This window comes from Ochlerotatus camptorhynchus, unplaced genomic scaffold (assembly GCF_037179485.1).
Source record: "Ochlerotatus camptorhynchus isolate MF236.1 unplaced genomic scaffold, CSIRO-AGI_Acam_v1.1 ptg000040l, whole genome shotgun sequence".
In the NCBI taxonomy this organism is placed as follows: domain Eukaryota; kingdom Metazoa; phylum Arthropoda; class Insecta; order Diptera; family Culicidae; genus Ochlerotatus; species Ochlerotatus camptorhynchus.
In genome coordinates this window covers 623,899-643,658 of record NW_027040531.1, presented here as the reverse complement: position 1 = coordinate 643,658, position 19,760 = coordinate 623,899, and the positions used below count along the sequence as shown (strand labels likewise).

The 19,760-nt window shown below is 39.9% G+C and overlaps 1 protein-coding gene across 3 annotated transcripts in view; it reads left to right on the top strand.

Moving 5' to 3' along the window:
- bgm (bubblegum) overlaps positions 1-19,760 on the top strand; it is a 75,045-nt gene that overhangs the window by 19,092 nt on the left and 36,193 nt on the right. The window contains exon 1 of one of the 3 annotated variants that reach the window (XM_065236064.1): positions 5,267-5,471. The exons of 1 other annotated variant lie outside the window; for it this stretch is intronic. The gene's annotated coding sequence lies outside the window, so the exon portion shown is untranslated. Of the gene's footprint in view, positions 1-5,266; positions 5,476-19,760 lie in introns of those variants that run through there. One more of the 3 variants, XM_065236071.1, reaches the window with a different exon arrangement.

Here is a 19,760-nt window from a genome sequence, read left to right as displayed (position 1 = left end):
CCAAATTGATCCGGCCACCCTTCAGGAACGTATAGAAATGTTCAGCGCCAATGATCAAATCTATTTTCCGTGAAACGTTGAATTCAGGGTCTGCAAGGTCAATGCCCTCGGGAATGGTCCAATTGTTCTTTGGAATTGATACCGCAGGCAGACTTGTGGTGATGTTCGAAAAACCAAACAATCCAGAGAGACCGAAAATTCGTCGATTCTAGATCGAACTTCTGTGGGGACCGAACCAACAGCCCGAATTTGAGATTTACCGACACCGAAGACGGGTTGGTTTATTCGTCGCCGAACCAATCGCAATTGTTGGCAGAGTCGTTCGCTCATCAAACAACATTGTGAGCCCAAATCTAATAGTGCTCGTGCAAGATGCTCTCTACCATATCCATCCACAACGACGAGTACGGCAGTTGATAGGAATACATTCACACTTCGCGGGTCGGATACAGAGTTGTAGGAAACCGTGTCTTCAGTAGCAGTTGGTACCATTTCGACTTCACATCTAGCAACGTTGGGATTGGGAACTTTGACCTTGACCGTGATTAATGTTTCCGTTGCCAGTTGCCGATGTTTCGAATCCAGGATGCAGCAAAGTGTGGAGTTGCTTTTGACAAGTACGACAGGAAAAAATGGAGGAACCTTTGCCGACGAAGTGATCTCCGCGGAAGCAATTGCTGCAAATTTTATTGGTGTTGACCATGTTTAGCCTATCCTTCAGCGACATTTTTTCGAAGACTGGACACTTCACCAGGAGATGATCTTGACTGCATGCGTGACACATAGGTAAGTAATTTTCTGTTGCAGCGTAGCTACCAACCCGAGAAGAAAGAGTACCATGGGACGATTTTGGTTGCTTTGAGGGGGGATTGTGTTTGCCTTGGAAGGATGGTGCGAATTGTTCTGCAGTGATCGACAGGGATTCCAGTGTGCGTATTTTCTTGGTGAGGAATTCAACAAGATTGGTGTACGTAGGATCTCCATCAGCGGACACGGACTCCTCCCAATCCTTGAGGGTTTGCTCGTCGACTCGTTAGCAAAGTTATTGGTTTATTCAACCAATTACACTTGCGCCATCTTCCTTACATACATTCATCCACTCTTTCTTCAAATCCTTGTTGTTTTTGAATACCTTCCCTGTTTTCCGGAGCATGCTCTCCATAATCGCCCAGAATTTTTCTATTGGGCGAAGTTCTGGCGAGTTTGGCCGATTTGCCTCCTTCGGCACAAAAACAACATCGTTAGCTTCGTACCACTCCATCACCGGTTTCGCGTAATGGCACGATGCCAGATCCGGCCAAAACAGAGTGTCACCTTCGTGGGACCGGAGGAACGACAGCAGGCGCTTCTGGAGGCACTCTTCTTTATATATTTGGCCGTTGATGGTGCCGGTCGTTATATGCGGCTTGCTGAATTTGCCGCACCCACAGATCGCCTACCACACTAAGTACTTCTTGGTAAAATTGTCGACCTTCTGCTTCCGAAACTTCTCCGGATTATCCAGGCGGGACTTGCCGACAAAAAACTCAGGGCCGGGGATCTGCTTGGCGTCCGCTTTAATGTACGTCTCGTCGTCCATTACGATGCATTTCGGTTGCACCAATGCCGATTTGGTCACCGTATTCTGTTTATCGGTTCGGTTAGGCGCCTTCCATACCTTGAAGACATGAAGTCCGGCCCGCTTCATTGTCTGCTGGACGAACCAGACGAAAGAATTGACCTTATTGGTCACGTCCCGAACCGAAAGGTTCGAATTGCGCTTGATGTAATCCCTCACCTTCCTTGCGTCCACGGGTCGATGGTCTTCGCTTTTCTTCTGCTGCCAGCTCGCCGTTGGGTCGTCTGGGTCAGAGACGATGTTGTATAAGAGACGCGCGGAGAGAATAAAAGTAAATCTGAAGTTGCCTCCCTGGTACAGTACTACCAACAATCAATACGAAACTAACGATTTTAAATTGGCTCACTACTTGACTAGCCTATTGGTCCCAAGCAAACGATTAACGTACCCCATTCTAGTTGAAATTCTAGTACTACACCATGTTTGTTTTGATTCGCTATGAAAGTTTGACAGATGAAATGAGGGGTTAGTGGATTTTCCTATGTTTCGAGGGGTGAATCGATTAGCTTGGGACCGAAGAGAGTACCAGAGCTGAGCCAAAAAGTTGAGCACGTTTCTTCGGGTCCTTCTAGTCTTAGAGTTACCTCTATGGTACCACCGAAGTACATTGAATTTCGAATGTTGAGACTTTAGAACAAATGTCCTACAAAATAATTAATAATTTCTGGCAAAAATCGTTGCAATCCTCAATTACAACGATTAATTCCCTTTATACTTAGATAAGATTTAGTTTTAGTTTTTAGTTTTAAGATATCAATTGTTATACTGACATGCAGGTTTAAAAAACCCGTTTAAAATACTGAATTGCCAAGACAGGAACAATGTAAAAACACTTAGAGATATATCATAACAATTAAGGCTGGTAAGTTACTGTAGTAACTGGAGCACCTAGGTTAAAATGAAATGTAATTTATTTTGAATTTGGAACAAATAAAGAGTTAAAAAAGAAAAAAAAAAGTAAATCTGGTTACACGTCAAACTATTTTATTTTTTGCAATGTTTGGCAACCCTCAATTTTGTGTTTACTTCAAGTGACTTTTAATTTGAGCGACTGTCGTCTGCTTCAGCATCACGGTAAAATGAATATTTTTTTTATTTTGACTCAATTTTTGACAACTCTGAGTGAAACCAAATATTAAATATGGACAGTTAGGTATGTGCCAAAAATGGGAAAGAAACCAAATATACCACATTGGAGGGTATATTCTACAGAGCGTTGCACAAAATTATTCAATCTACGATTGTAGCTTCCTCGGTAGCTTCCTATCATGTATGAGTGAAATCTCTTTTTTGAAGTGTTTCACAAATTTTACTATCTTGAAAAATTACACCGGCATCGCCTTGATCTTTGTTGTAAATGTATTTCGTTGAGCTCGAGCAAATATTTCTTGAGAACATAACGAGAATACAGCTGGTGAATAAAAATAATATTCTCTGTCCAATGTCACTTTTCATACGCAAACTTTATTAAAATTATTTAAATCTCAACAGTTAACCAGCGTCTGGCTGAAAATCTCCTTAATAAAGACAACCAACCTCAAAAATTTAATTCAACCCCAATCTCAAAACATCCCATGCTTTTCTTCGTGAAGCGCTCGTGTTTATTTACATTGGAACCGCGTTTGACGGTTCGATTGGAACTTTTGGCTTCAGTCTTCGCGCGTCTTTTATTTAACATCGTCTCTGGTCTGGGTCTCCTTGAACGGTTTTACCACACGGGAGACGGACGAATTGTCGATTCCAAACTGTTTCGCCTGTGGAACTTACCTGGATTTTCCACAACCGCTCCCATATTTTTTTGTCGAAGCACTTCTTGCTTGGAAGCCATATCGATAACCACTTGACAGAGTATTACGAGATTTTGCACATGTAAACATTACACTCTAAACTAGTTTTACTCAAAATTTCATCATTTTTTACCCATGCAATAAAAAGTTATACCTAAAAGAAAGTGTTGCATTTTTTTCGAGTACAATCCTTATTCGGCCAACATTATAATTAATATTCGGCCATGTCCTTAGATAGTGACCGGCACGTTGTTTGGACGAATTTTCAAGAGTGCAAATGCTATGTAGGCCGAATATTCGGTGCATCGCTAATAGAGACCTGAGCATAGCTACTGATTTTTAATACCATCAGTTTGTCAATTTCGTGCTATGTAGAAATTTATAGGTAACCAATTTGCCCCCGGATTACGGTAACAGTTTTGGTTTTTTCACGCTTTTGCTCGATTTAGGCTTGAAGAAAGCTTCTATAAAACTTGTAATGTCACAAAGGTTGTGCTGTATGGAGCACAATCGAAAATTTGTTTCATCCTATACAACATTGAAGTTCTTTAAATTTATCTTATAAAGCCATGATGTCTCCATCAGAGGCAGTTTGAAGCCACGTAAAGCGCAGTTGGCGCGCTACACGTGCTCAAAGCTGTAATACTGACTTTTAAACAGGCCAATCAATCGTTATCATAAACGTCCATATTTCCGGAGTGGCTCTCAATCAACAAGTTCGTTACAACTGTCCGGATAGATAACGGAAGCCTAGGAGATCACCAGCAATAATCAGAAAACTTATTATGCGTCTCACGTTGTTTGTTTGTCACCCGAGCACCGTGGCATAAAGTGTTTGCCTAATCGGTTTCTAACAACTCATTCACGCTTCCCATTCCCATGATCAGAGCTTACTTGACGGGCATGATAACACTACTAGACGTACTTATTCTCCGGACGAGAATCAGTCTAATCGTTATTTATGCGCTGGCTGATGGTGACTGGATAATCTCGGTCCTCCTTATTCTCGGAATAAAGATCAACAATCGCCCGGATTTGAAAAAAAAAACAACAACAATCACAAATAGTTTATGATTAACCTTTGGCCAACCGGCAGGCGGCGTGTGGTGGCCGGCCGACAGATGATGCGTGATCGGCCGAATCTTGGTTCTGAAACAAACAAAAAAGTACAACTTGAACTTGACGCTGCTGCAGCACTCAGCTTACGTTGTTATGTACCTATGTGGCGGTTGTTATCAGCCGTTATCGCAATTGCAGTGAGTTATTTACAGCTCCGGTCAATAATGTGTAGTGTACACTCTATCTCTGCCTGTAGTATAGAGTTGTTTAGGATTCGAAGATAGGCCCTCTTCGTCGCCAACGACCGACGGACGCCACGGGTGTATTACGCCTTTTCCCTAGGGGACCGTGAGGGAAGTTGCTTAGGATCCCGAAGTGTGGGGTGTTGATAATTCATCCCGAAGGCAAAGCGAAGAATGGGCATTGCTCACACATACTTAGGGCTCGAAGTGGCCGTCTGCGGTGATAGGCGGCGAGTTGATTTGATAATGAGGCCAAACTATATAAAACAACTGGCTGATATTTCGAATAAATTGAGTAATACGAGCGATATGGACGATGAGGTATGGCTTTTTTGTTTCTGAACACTCTGAACTCTCCATCGCGTTGGCAGCAGTTTGAGATATGTTTCGTTGGTAGGTATATAACGGAACGATGATGGCTCGAAGTACGGCAGTTAATGATTAGATTATTTGTTGTTATTTTTCACGGATCGATGCTACTGGTATGGGTGAGTTTGGAAGGTGGTACACTTCGAGGAAGTCGGTATTGAACTCTCTAGGATTCAGATCTTGCCAGAACGGTGTCAGTGTCAGTCGGTGCATCAAGGCAGTCAGGTGGTTGTAGGCTTCTATGAGCGGTTTTCGGTAGTGGATTTGCTGGTTTTGTGTGTGATTGGTGCCTTAACAGAATTCAGGAAAAAGTGACTTTCACTTATTTGTGGCGTTGAGGAGCTTAGTCTCTGGAAGAAAGTGAAGTAACGCGGAGAAACTCAGGTGGATTTTGAAGTAAGTGAGTTGGTAGCAGATAAATGAAACAGAAAAGTATAATTAGTTTTAGGGTAGCTTTTTTGCTCCGAAATTATGTGTATTAGCGGTTTTTTGCTTAATCCAATCTTTATTTTTTTTCCCTTTGCTTGTGTCAAATACTTGGTTAACACCGAGTTTGGTCTATAACGCCTTTTTTTAATTGTTATCACGAATCTTTGCTCGATTTTCGAATTAAGTTTGACCAATTGAAATTAGAATTCAATGCAAACTTTTGTCTGAATTTCAGTCAGTCAATTTCAACAACGGAGTCAATATTCAAGGTTATGCGCATGTTTGATTTTCTTTCATATAATTGAAAAACTAATTGATGTAAAAGTTTCCTGTCTTTATCCTGACTTATGGTTTACATTTATTATTTAAATCGAACCTCATTTTTTATATTAATTTGAATTGTCAAAACGATTCCTGCGTTTAACGATTTAGGTTCAAATAATATATTGAAACTACTGTGAACTCTCTACAACTGAGTATTGAAGAGACCATCGAATTATAGAATAAAAATCCCATAGAAAACCGCTATCACAGTAGCCATGATATTCATTTTTACTATGGTTCTATAATTCGATATCGAGTTAGTGGTCACTTCGTCGTAATCGCTTATTTCCGTTCTATCGAGTAGAAAACATCAATAAGGCTTGCGCAAATAATATTTTCATCACAAATAAATAAAAAGCGATGAGAAAAAAACTATGGAAAATCAACTCATTTAATGATAAATTAATAAATTAGTAAATTAGAAATATTTTTTTTGTTTAGTTTTAAGATAAAGCACACAGTGAACGACGTTTGGAATAGGAAAAAATATTGTTTTGCCCTTTCAATATTTTGTAATGTTTAATTAATAAACTTAATTAATTTTGGTATCCATAACAGATACGTAGTTGAAACTACAATGAGCAGTCTTGATCAGTGTCATTCCCACTAAAGAACTTATCAAAATCTAACCCCCTTAAGTACTCATCCTCTAGGTAAAAATGTCAAGGTCACTTAAGGAGGTTAGATTTTAATAAGTTCTTTAGTAGGAATGACACTGATGAAGACTGAACATTGTATTCGAAATACGTATCTGTCATTGATACCAAAATTTATTAAGCGGAATTAAATGGAACATAACCTTTTTTGCTGAGCATCGTTGCCGGAGTATTATTCTGACAATATGGCAAAGTTGTTCAGTTGAGTTATGTTGAGCTTCCATTTTTGTGTATCACTCCGCACACTAATCTTGTGTCATTTTTTTTGTCAGTGTGCCGCAAGTGTGCCGGTCATAGAGCAAGCTGCGATTGTTTGTAAAATACCCATGCCGGCAACCCGGTATTTCTGACACCTTGAATGTTTTGGTTTGAAATCGCAAAGATAAATCGGATTGAGGATGATGCGGGAAGTGGCGGGTGCGCGAAATTTTGGAGTTTTATGTTCATATGATAATAAAAGTCCTATGTTTTAGAGTTTTATAATGCTCTCAAACGTAGACCAGAAATCTAGCCTTTCGTGATGTGAAAAGCAACGGTCTATCAGCGGCCGGAAAGAATTGGAACCGGTGGGAAGCATTGTTGGAGACAGACTATAGAGGATGATTCAGACTTCTTTAGTTTGTTTTGTGTGAGTTGCAGCATTATTTGAATTAAGGGTACTGCCTCTTTCTCTTGAGTCTACTCTAGAACCTACATTTCGTAGTTAGATCTATAAGTGAACTGGTGGTCTGAGTGCCTCTGGTATTTTCAATTAGAGACCTTTTTGACGTTTAATCATCTTTCTGTCTAATCTGTTTCCGTCTTGCCCGCACTAGTTTGCTTTAAATGGTACAGTAGTGTGCGGTGATTAAACGTCAAACAGCTCTAGAGGATGTTCCTAAATATAAAGTCAAACAGCACGTAATGTTGTGAACCTGGGACTTGTGAACAACTTCAATGACAGTTGTCCAACCGTGCTTCCATTTTATTTACAACAATCCAATGCCTACGAGATTGTGCCAAAGGCAGATTGCGCATCGGCAGATGCTGTGTCAAATCTAATTGCGGCACTATGTGCTGAGTGACTTACCCCTTGGATTTTCCATTTTTCTGTCAAACAAACAACACTTCAATCAATCACCAGCAAAAACCGTTCAAATTTGAATCCTGATGAATGTGGGTGTCTATAGTGGAATATCTTTATAATGAAAGAGTGAAGGATTAGTAATTTCCATTAAATTCTTACGAATACCAAGCTAACAAAACTCACCAGCTAAAATTCTAACCAAGCCTAGGTGAGTTTGAGTTTTATGATTTTTGCTTTACATTCCAATGCGACCCAAAACTACCGTCACGGCTGGCAACTGTATTTATATCCGTTAAGAATAAAGAGACATAGCAACCATACTTTCTTCTTTAGAAAACGATGTCCAATGGAATCATGTCAAGACCAATAATTGAAATGGCCGTAACTCCATTTTGTAAACAAACCTCGTAAGGCCATTTTATCGCGAACCGAAACCTTCATTCGCAAACCTTAATCACAATCTGGTAGAGGAGAATTTCCCCTACCTATTCATTATGTTGGTTTGCCGTTGCGGACTTCGGTTCGCGAGAAAATGGCCTTTCAAGGTTTGTTTACAAAATGGAGTTAAGGCCATTTCAATTGTTGGTCTTGATGTTTATTTATTTATTTATTTATTTATTTATTTACTTATTGTATGTTATCAACAGACTAGTTTGGTGTCCAAATGATAAAAAGTTATTTTAAAGCTAACAAAAAATGTATTCAAATGTCAAAATCAAAAAACTGAGGAGACTCGGTTGAACGTCCGTTGGAGGGCGATTAGCCTGGAATTCGCCGCATAGTTAGTTCCCCTGAGTGGGATCCTGAGAAGAGAGTTGCCCCAAAGCACACGGGAGCGAGCTTGATAATTAATGTTGCCGAGCAGAGCGGGACACACTATACGGTCGGTTAGAATATGAGGACAAGTGCCTTAGCCACCTCACATCGTGTTCGAACGGTGTCCAGTTGGATCATAGAGGAACGGCTCTTGCAACTCGGTAGGCAATTTTCGGATAGCGTATCTAATAAAACACCGCTGTACCGACTCGATTCGTTCAACACCATTTTGGAAATGAGGGTTCCAAACTGAAGAAGCATATTCGTATGTCGTTCGCACCAGGGAGCAATACAGTGATTTCCGGCAGTATACACCTTGGAACTCTTTTGCTACCCGAAAAATGAAGCCAAGATTTCATGAGACTTTCGTGACTACGTGCGGCTTGAACGTGAGTTTTTCGTCAAGAATCACTGCTAAATCTTCAACCTGGTTTTCCCTCTGCAATTGAGTGCCCCTCAACACGGGATAGAAATCTCCTTATACCTTTTGGCAAATTTCTATTGCTGATTATTTATAAAATGTATAAGTCAAATAATAAGCAGACGCCTTGCAAAAAGTTAATGAAGATCATGTGTCAAATGAAATGTATAAGCGGTCACACATACCTCTTATAAGAATGCATTCTTATAGGACCTATGTGGTTTGTCTTATGGCAGATGTTTTGGCAAAAATGTATAAATGAAATACTAGCCGAAGTTTAACTGTGACTAAAGTACATTTACTGGGATTTAAGAGCATGAAATTCATCTCACACCACCTTTGAATTGTCTCCAGGTCGTCTTGCAGCTCCATAGCATCTTGTAACGATTTCACGTGCATGTGGATTTTGAGATCATCAGCAAAGGATAAACGATGGGATTTCAGCAACAGGCTGACATCGTTGAAATACAACAGGAAGATCAATGGCCCAAGATGGCTACCTTGAGGAATACCAGACAGAGCGGGGAACGGAACTGACAATTCGTCGCCAATTTTGGTTCTGATGCTTCTGCCACAGAGATACGATCGGAACCAATGCAGTAGGGAAGCACCGATGCCCAGCCTTTCCAACTTTACCACAGCAAAATCGTGATTGATTCTGTCGAATGCCACCGATAAACCCATCTGTCGAATGCCGCCGATAAATACGTCAGTTTGCGATCCAGCTGTAAACCCATCCATGCTGAACGACGTGATTGACAGGAGATTCGTGGTCGTTGAACGCTTTGGCATAAATCCATGCGGATCCTCGCTAATGTATTGCTTGACGTGGAAATAGATTAGTCCCAGGACCACCACTGCGAACAATTTGGAAGTCGCACACAAAGTTGAAATTCCACGATAATTATCAGCATTTCGTCTATCACCTTCCTTGAGGAGCGGTCAGTGATGATATACAGCGTTTGAGAAACACGGATGGGATGCCATCCGGCCCAGTTGTTTTCGATGATTTCAGCTTATTCCCAGCGGCAGGAATGTCTGATTCATCGACAGGAATAGCATTAACGCATCGATCCGAAATCGGCACGTTACTGGAGGCGGCTTCAATTTGTTGATGTAGTAGGACATCGTTGCAAAAAGTATCGGCGAACTTTTCAGAAAACATTCGACAGATGTCAGAAATGGAATCAGCCACATTTCCGTTTCGAGAAATTGAGGATGGTAGACCGTTATCCGTTCGTTGTTCATTTACATGTCTCCAGAACGCCTTAGGGTTACGCTTAAGTTTAGACTGCACACCGCGTTGATAGGCCAAAAAGCAGCACCGTGCTAATCGTTTGTATCGATGGTTAAACATCACGTAATGATTCCTCAGTAAAATCGACCGGTGCTTCGAAAACCTACGCAAAGCTGCCCTTTTTCCGATTTCAATTTACGCAAGGATGCTGAAAGCCACGGTAATTTCCTGGATGATGAAAGAACTTTCTTTGGGACACGTCGATCGATCAAGTATCACATTTGAAAAACTTGTAGGGGCGATATCAGCGTCATCTGTCCCGAAGATTTCATCCCAGTTGATACCAACAATCTAGATAGAGCTGGAATTAGGGCGTAACAGCTTTAGTAAACAATGATTTCTTTTGATAATTTCTAGAAAATTAAGGCTTGCCAACGCAAATCAACAACACCATCGGGTAGGGGAAGACTTCCCCTACCCGACGGTTATGTTCCTAGAAATTATCGATAGAAGTCATTGTTTATAAAGGCTGTTACGCCCTTATTCCAGCTCTATCTAGCAATGACATTGGTAATGCCATCATAGTCGGCATTATTGGAGTCATAGTAAATGGATAGAGGAACTACGGCAGGTTCGGCCAAGGGGCTATCCTCGAGATGAAGGAGAATCGGTGGGTGATGGGGCACTAGTTTTACTAAAGGAGATTGAGCCTGTGTAATACTTTGCGGGGTGTCGGAGCTCACAAAACACAACTCTAATGATTGGCCATTTTCATTTGTTATGCTATTAATCTGACGTAGGGAAGCAACGAAGTATTGATCGAGCAATGAGTTTTATTTCGCATGAAAGCGCGATTGTGATGGATTGGGATAAAGAAAACTGTCAGTAGCACGTTGCCATTTAATTCCAGGAAGGTTGAAATCACCAAGTATCTCCATTTCATCACTAGCAGTAGTTTTTTTTTCCGATATGTGCATAACTGATTGCAAATGCACATTTATGAGATCGTCATATCGAACCCTGTCTTGTGGAAAATAAACGGCGCATAGATACAAGGTCGAGCTCTTGATATCCAGAGATATCCATACTGGCTGAACGGAATTCTAGATGGCAGCTTGGAAACCCCTTTCAGCAGCACTAGACTCAGAGCCAGGACGACTATGATGGCGGAAACGATCTGGAGTTGGCAGTGACTGAGCTAGGTGGCTCCAGGGCTTCCATACTACTTAGTGACGTGCGTCCCGAACTGATTGAGGTGACGGTTGGCGAATCATGAAGATGAGTATCGACGTGATAAGTAACGTGTAGTTGAAGACTGGAGAAATGTGCAGGAGCTTGTAAAATTAATGTCAAGCATGATTATTTGTCCTATGAAATTGAATCCATTTTTTATGCCTTTATCAGTATGCCGAAGGGAATCCAATGACGTTTTATAGTATATGACGGAATTGGAATCCAGAAACAGAGAATTTTAACAATACCTCAACGTTCGCAACGTTCTTTAACAGTTCCATTATAGGCGCTGGAGAGTAAAACAGTCTTAGGGTACCATTGCTTGCCGAGTGTTGTGTGACACGTGTCGTCGTCGCCGTCGTCACTGGGATTGAATGGTTTACAAAAATAGCTCGATAAGTAATTGGTATGAGGGGCTCGGTGGCCTTAGAGTGACCGTTTTTGCTGACTGAGTAAAGTATCGTGGGTTTAATCTCAGGCCCCCTCATATTCAAGAGTCGGTAGTCACTTTCCTACATGAACAGATCACTTCAATTCAGCGTATGGTTTACCAAAAACTAATCTTGCTGCGAATCCACCTCTTTTATCCAACATCCAACACATTCTGACTTATTCCTTAATTGACCTGAATTCGGACGTGACCGGCACTGGTATTTATTATTGTAAAGTTTAATAATAAATAGTTTTTACACATTGAGGATAATAGTTATTTAGTCGCATGCATCTGTTGGTCTGTTTGTCTGTTGGTCCAAGTGATCTGGCAGTAACGAAGCAGCAACCACGGGAGGTCAATCATGCTCCTGCTTATGCTCAATTACGAGACAATCTTTCACTTCCAGAGTGCATCCAAGCGAATTGGCTTAAAAGATTACAGAATATTGCAAACCAGATCGAAGAATTCTCCTTTGGTAAACCAGTCCGATGTTGTCACAATACGATGCTTCCATAACTCCTTGCAGTGTTGCACGCTATCAACAAGAACCAGACGCCCACAACATTGGAAAGTGCTGCAAATCGTTATCCCTGTCCCCTATGTGGTTAGAATTATTGCCGTTCATCTCCACTTATGGGAACGAGTTTATGCTCAAAGGAAGCAGAATATCGCTTATTTTTTTTCCATTATCAGCGTGCTACATGCGACCCGGAAGATGGTCCCTGCATATCCACAAACACCCCATCCGTTTCGAGCGTTTTATGCTGATCGTATGTTGGAAAATGGTTCCTGATCCGATCACACTATTATGAAAGCCGCATTGACATACAAGTGCATACTCGACAAAAATATTCAAACAAGAAAGACTCTTCGACTCATTCATTCCGAGAAGTCGGGTCGAAGCGAGTTGCAATGCAGATTTTGTGTAGAGTGTGGCATTGCGGGGGCGGGGACTTCTCATCGCCAGATGCATCATGCAGCAACATCCGTATTCCATGGTTGGTGCTGGCTTTATGCCTTAACCAACACCACCACCACCACCACCACCACCACCACAACAACAACAACAACAACAACAACAACAGGACATCCGCTTTTCCTTGCTTGCTGCTTGTGTGACTGAAGCGATAAGCAATATAAGAAGATGAAACATGAGTGTGAACAACCAAGTCGTCTCTTCATGCTTGCTTGAACTGGGGTTAACCTATGCTTCTGTCAAGGAAACACACAAATCCGGATGTGTTGGCTGCTCGAAACCTATTTAGAATTTGCTATTTATGTAAATACATTCCTGGGCGAAGCACAATTGAAGTATTTTGTGAACAATACTTGCGATAAGAGTGTTGCCATGGAAAGGAAGATTTCTTTCTGATCCTGTTCTGTTGCTTTTGATTTCCTCAACTTTTCAATATCAAACTGATTTCCATTTTCAAAAGATTGTTAGCATATTTGATTGCTCGGCTTGGAATCGCATGAATGCAGATTCCACCTCATTTGACTACAAATCGTACAATTCGCATCCGATTCCGATAGCTCGTCAAATTGGCGCGATAGTTTGCAATTATCCTTATCACCAACAATTAATTAATACAACTCAATCGAAATCGCATTTTACCCAACTGTTAGGGGTTTTCGAAGGAGAAGGGGTCTGTTATCAGAATCAGTGTCCTCGTGCATCGCTTCGCTCTCACACAGCACACGTGGTGACAATCTGGTGGAAAATGTATGCATACATGCATATTGTATGAGACCGTCACCAACCAACTGGGAAACTGATTAAATTCAATTATTTCGCTTTACCTGTGCCGCGCGCTATCAACCGACCGACGATTGTCAATAATCAAACGGTATCACGATGCCATTGGCGCTGCTGCTGACGCTGGTGACTTAAAGCCACACCTGCTTATCAGCGAAACGATTTCGTTCATTAACGTACGCGGCAGCATCATCATCGAAACGCAAAAGTGACTGGCGTCTCTGAAATTCAACCTCACCAGTAAGCGACTGGAGAATCATGCGTCGCTAATTGCGTATTGATTCTCGAAATTAAATCAATCCGAAATATTTATTATGATTGATTCGCGTGCGAGAGAGCGAGAGTCAATATCTCGTTGTCCTGATAACCGGTATCCACATGGATCACCTGAAGCACACGTTCACATTGTGCCTATGATGTCCAGATTCGTTTTCCATTTTTGTGGCCGACATTTTAAAAATAAACGAAACTCAGCGCGGTTTCATTTATGCGAAACAAGCGGTAGTTGGAATTACTAGGATTGATTTCCAACTGGGTGCGATAATCGGAAATCGTTTTGACGATAAGCGAACGCCATGATAATACGGGTTGTTATCGATTTATGACTCCGGTATTGCATGACTTGGCTCATTCCTATGTTGTTTTTAGGGAATCCCGTGTGCGGTGAGTTTTCCTCGTCAAGGCATTTTATATAAGGGAAGTTATGAGGATTCGTTCAACCTTTGTCGACTGGACCGTTTATTTTAGAGAAACACATAATTTTCTATTACCAGCTGATTTAGCGCAACCACTCCAGTATTGCAAAGATCAGCTATAATTGCACAGAGAACCAATAGATGACAAATTGATCACCAGAATCTGGCCACGTCCGAAGGCAGGTCAATTGGAGAGAGGGAAGAAAAACGATGACGTGGTACTCACTTTATTTGAAACCGAAAAGTTTTCTTCTATAGTCACCACCTATATCTGTAGTCCGGCGGAGAGAATAACTAAAAAATGGCAACGTAAGTTTTCAAATAAAAAAGCTAGCACCAAGGGAAACTATTGCTGCTGACAGGTGAATCTATGAAATTGTAAACAAGTCAGCTTTTCAATCTTATCTTTAATGTTGATTACATGCTAGCGTTGCGTATTTTTAAAATGATCATCAAATAGTTATACTTATTCTAATATTGATCGATAAGTTTATGGTACGATCACAATGCTTCTGCAGCTAAATTCAGTACTGCTTAATTGCTTCCGCTTTTCAACATTCAACATACAACATTAGATTCGCGAAATTCTATTCACGAGTGAGTGCTGATTATTATTATTATAATTTATTAGTGACACTTTATCACTTCTGTGACATAAGTGCTGATAATAAGTACAGATTTGTCTTGGTAATCGATTTTATTAAAAAAAAAACATCCATGTGACCCTTGGGGCTTGGGATAGAACCCACGATCTTGAGCAAAACTGTTTGCCATGGGCCACCGAGCCCCTTCCATCAAATCAACTATCATGTTATGAAACACGGAGTATTGAAACACGAATATTATGGAAATTAACTTCTGCATATTGTTCGTCAAAAGTCGGCCAATTGGATTAGAAACAGTACAAGGTTTGGCAATATATTATCTTGAACTTGAACTCTGATCCTACTCTATCAGTTGCTTGAAGTTAAACTAAGTTTGATCAAGTGAGTGAAAAGTTATTAATAAAAGTGAAATTTGTGTAAACAAATGAGCATACCAACCTTGGACATCGCAATGAACGAACCGTGGTTACCAGGGGTAAATTACCTGCAGTGGGTTTTCATAGGTTTTCCATTCCCCAATACTGAGATTTTATTAACTCAGCAAGCTTTTCCCTATTACTATGTTAAAACATTGGTAAGAGGAGCACCTAGGTTAAAACATTATTACCAATTGATTTTAATTTGGAACAAATAAAGCGTTAAAACGATTCTGGACTAGATAGATCACTTTGAAGCACTATTATAAGAATTTTGAATAAAATTCCTAAGAAATTTTGAGGAGAAGGAGGAAGAATGAATTCTAAGGATAAAACCAAGAGACTGAAGAGAGACATTTCAATGAAAGTTTGGGAAGAGTAGAATTTTTATGTAGTTCTGTGCAAAATTCCATGACAACTGTGAAAAAGCGTCCAGGTCAATTTCTTATGAATATTCTAATTGAGCTCGAAGAGAAATTTTACCATTGTTCTGAAAAGAATTGCATGGAATTCCAAGGGTATAGAATTTTGTGAAAATTTGAAAGATAATTTCAAGTGAATTCTGAACATAAATTCCAGAGAGTTCTGCCAAAAATACCAAGGGAATCGAATTTTGAGAGTACTATTCCAAAGAAATTCGGTGATGAGTTTTAAGGGAACTCCATTAAAAGTCCAAAGGCAACTAGAGGTTTACAAGTGAGGAGATAAGAACTTCAAGATAGTTTTGATCAAAATTTCTTCTCAGACAGTTCTGAGGTTTGAATTTTATAAGAATTATAAAAATAATTAAAGCGATTTTTGTAATAAAATTATGGAAGAAAGCTTCAGTGAATGCTTGAATCACATGATTTTTTGGAGCGTTCTGCAGAGAATTTCTGAACAGTTATAAATAAATTTTCAAGGGACTCTTCAAACGGTTCATGAAGTTAAAACAAATTTTGAAGACGCAGAAACAAATAGATGATCTATGAAATATTCAGCTGCCTTTTATACTACAATAGATCGAATTACTGTTCACAGAGGGAGAGGATACATTACCGACCAGAGTAAAAACATTACCCTACAAAAACATTAACCTAGGGATCTATTTGGTAACATTGCATTCGGGTTTATGCTTAAATAAAATGTATAGGTACGCCCGGAAATATTTCAATTATTCCAGAAAAAATCCCGGGAAATTGTTCATCTGGATTTGCTGGTCACCATATTACCACCAACACATTTTTTTACGCATACAATCCTAAGGCAAGACCAGTATTGGCAAAATCAGAAATCAGTTGATATTTTTCCGCTCTCATGGGCTCGCAATATCACGCGTGATATTGGAACAAAACATCATGCTTGATATTGATTTTACAAGCTCCTTTGATATTGCGATACTACTCACAACGTGCAAACATCACGCTGAGAGTTGACTCGTCATAAAAATGATTCCATTGCACAACGTTTTCTTAGAAAGAGAAAGCATAGTTTGCTATCTCTTTTTATTCTTCACCGATGGCAGATGCGAAGGGACTGCTGCAAGCCGTTATTGAAGTTTCGGTTGCGTTCGGGTGTAAAGCATAAATCATTAAACTCAATCTCACCACAGTTTGGTGAGATTTGCAGTTGGTGAGTTTTGTTAGCTTCATATTCCGACCTGCGATATCACAGCTTGCAAAATCAACCGCAGTTGTTTGCTTGTTGATTTTTGTCTACGAAAATCAAGCGTGATCTTGGGCGTTGGTGAGATTTGATTTTTTGATATTTTCCCAACACTGGGCAAGACGATACATCTGGGTATAGATAAGGACAATTTTTACAGGGAACACGGGGTCAAGAAATAGAAGTCAGTTATCCATACCATATCATTGATAGAAACCCTGTGAAAATGTTTCACTTTTTGATTTTACGATACTTTCCAACTGCCACTTCTGTTCTGATTCGTAGGGTCTCTAAACTTCGCCCGTAGGGCCTTCAATCTCAATTTATAAGGCTATCGGAGTTGACTAGTACATTTTTGAAGTTCGTTGGTTTCTCGTGTGACATTTTTCGTCACCGTTGGTTACTGTGTGACAATTTTAAATGGTTGTTGTTTGTTTGTGCCAACCGTGCCAACTATTTCAATACACCAGTACATGGATGGCAGATTTGAAGACATTTGAATTCCTGTGAAGACATTTTGTTTTCGCAGTCATTTTGAAGACCTTTCATATTTTGTGAAGACATTACTGCACACTTTGGAATGCTGATGATGAGCTTATTGCGACGGCACCAACCAATAAACAAATCTAGCAGAGGTTGAAGACGATGACAATCCTCGATCGAGTGAACTATGACGTATAGTTTAAGGTCATTTGCATAAATGAGCTTGCATTTTACTCCCAACAATGCTGCTAAATCGTTGAAGAATAACGTAAACAAAAGTGGACCTAGGCTACTTCCCTAAGGTACTCCAGAGGTGCTTGCAAACGTAGAAGAGACAACATATCCTAGTCTTACTCGAAGAGTTCGTCCAGTCAAGTACGAATGTAACCATAACCCAAGCTGCTCAGACGCTCCTAGTCGGAAAAGCTTAAATAACAATACCTGCTGGTCGATCTTATCGAATGCGGCTTTCAGATCAGTATATGATGTCGAATCGTGCCTTATCTTCCATCGCGGTGGTGCATATACTGGTGAAATCCAAAAGGTTAGTAGCTACCGATCTACCGGGATTAAATCCATGCTGGTCAGTTGAAATTTAGTCTTTCGAGGGATTCAAGATTTTTTAAAAGACTTTATTTGCGAGATTTCCGGCCTATTAAGCACAACCCGCACTTAGTCTTTCTTAATCTAGCGCAGTTTAGCACCAAACAGAATGTTACTATTACTGATGGCTTCCAAATTCATTTACCTTTCCGTACGTACCGTAAGGTTTGATAAAGAGAAACCAATCGTTGAGATATTGTCAAAAGTCTAACACTTCTTCTTGACGCCAAACTCGGCCTACGGATTCTAAACTCGGCCTAACGCATTGAAACGCCATTGAAACGCCAATGAATGCACTTCGGCCTATCGGATGAAGATAAAAATTGGTTCGGTCGGAGCGCTCCTTTTGTTTTTGAGAATAATGGATGCAAACATTCATATCACGCGTTCCCATTGACTTCGATCGGTAGCTTACTAACTAAAGTATCGTACCAAACGCATAATTGACTTGTTCACTCTGAAATCATGGATTTATTTGAAGTTTTCTGCTCGATAGGCCCAACATGGGCGATTAAGCCGAAGTAGTTCTCTACCCTACCTCGATAGTTCTTGATATCTCGTTTATTGCAAGCTTTAAAAACAGGAAACATTTGCTGGGAATTTGACGTTTTCAGTTTCCTTGCTACTGAAAGTACCATATCCCGAGTTACTTCGAATGTGCTCAGTTCCACAAAGTCAGTAGGCGTATCAGAGGCAGCAGATTCAGCTTCAACGTAACTTGTCATATTTTTTTTTATCGAAGATAGAAGCAAAGTGTTAATGTCCTAAAGTTCAAATAATTTCCTGAGCCCAAGATTTTGAAAACAAAAGTTAACATGCCAACATCCTTTGTCACAGACGCTTGATCTATTTTAATTGAGAAATATTAGAAAGTTTGACGTTTTGAATACTCTTAGAGTCTTGATGAACTGAGATAGTCAAAAATCTTGTTATCGTGATAATTCACAAATTTTACAAAGTCTCTAAAAATTCATAAAAACATTCCCAAAGCTGGAACTTCATGTTTTGTCGGTGTCTAGGATCTTCAAACTTTATCTTTATATTGGGGAGGAGGTCTTAAATTGATGACAAGCATTCTCCTCAAACATTAATGGGATTATTCCACGCTTTAATTTCTTTACAGGAAGTCTTTGAAATGTTCCTTAGAATTACCCTAGAAGTTGTGATAGAATTCTCCACCGAATTGCTTTGAAGCTCTCCTTTAAATTTTCTTGGAAGTCTCTTCTGCATTTTAATGGAATACTCAGGGTGACCAGCAAACCGGGAAAACCGGGAATACCGGGAAATATCCGGGAATTTGAAAAGTAACCGGGAAAACCGGGAAAACCCCGGGAATTCAGCGAGAGAATCGGGATAAATAAATTAACCATACCCTAGGAAAAAAATTCACATTAGAAATTCAGAATAAACCATTAAAACAGAGTGGTCTTTTACCAAATGAATGTCTTGCTCTATTTTCTGCATAATTTTCTTCAGTTTACCTTCTTATTGTTTTTAGAATTTAATCTTTCAGCAATATTCCAAAATGATTTTTTTCGTCTCAATTTCAGATGTAAAGTGCATGGTCCTTAAAAGAAAATATTGAAGATGCTGGACTTTGGAAAAAAAAATATTTGTAAAAACCAAAACTGAATTATTCTTTTTCGGGATTTTAATTTTTCGTTCTTCTTAGAATTCCATTAAGCCTATACGGAGACTTTTTATTTCTTTGAAGATCTTTTCAAAAATGTCTTTTAACTCTATTGAAAACAGCAGAAATCTTTCGAGAATTTATGTAGAAGTATTGTGGAGTATTTTAAAGATTTTTTTTCTAATCAGCAAATTTTTTGCAATCAATTTTGTTGGAGTTCTGTGATGAATCTTTCGCA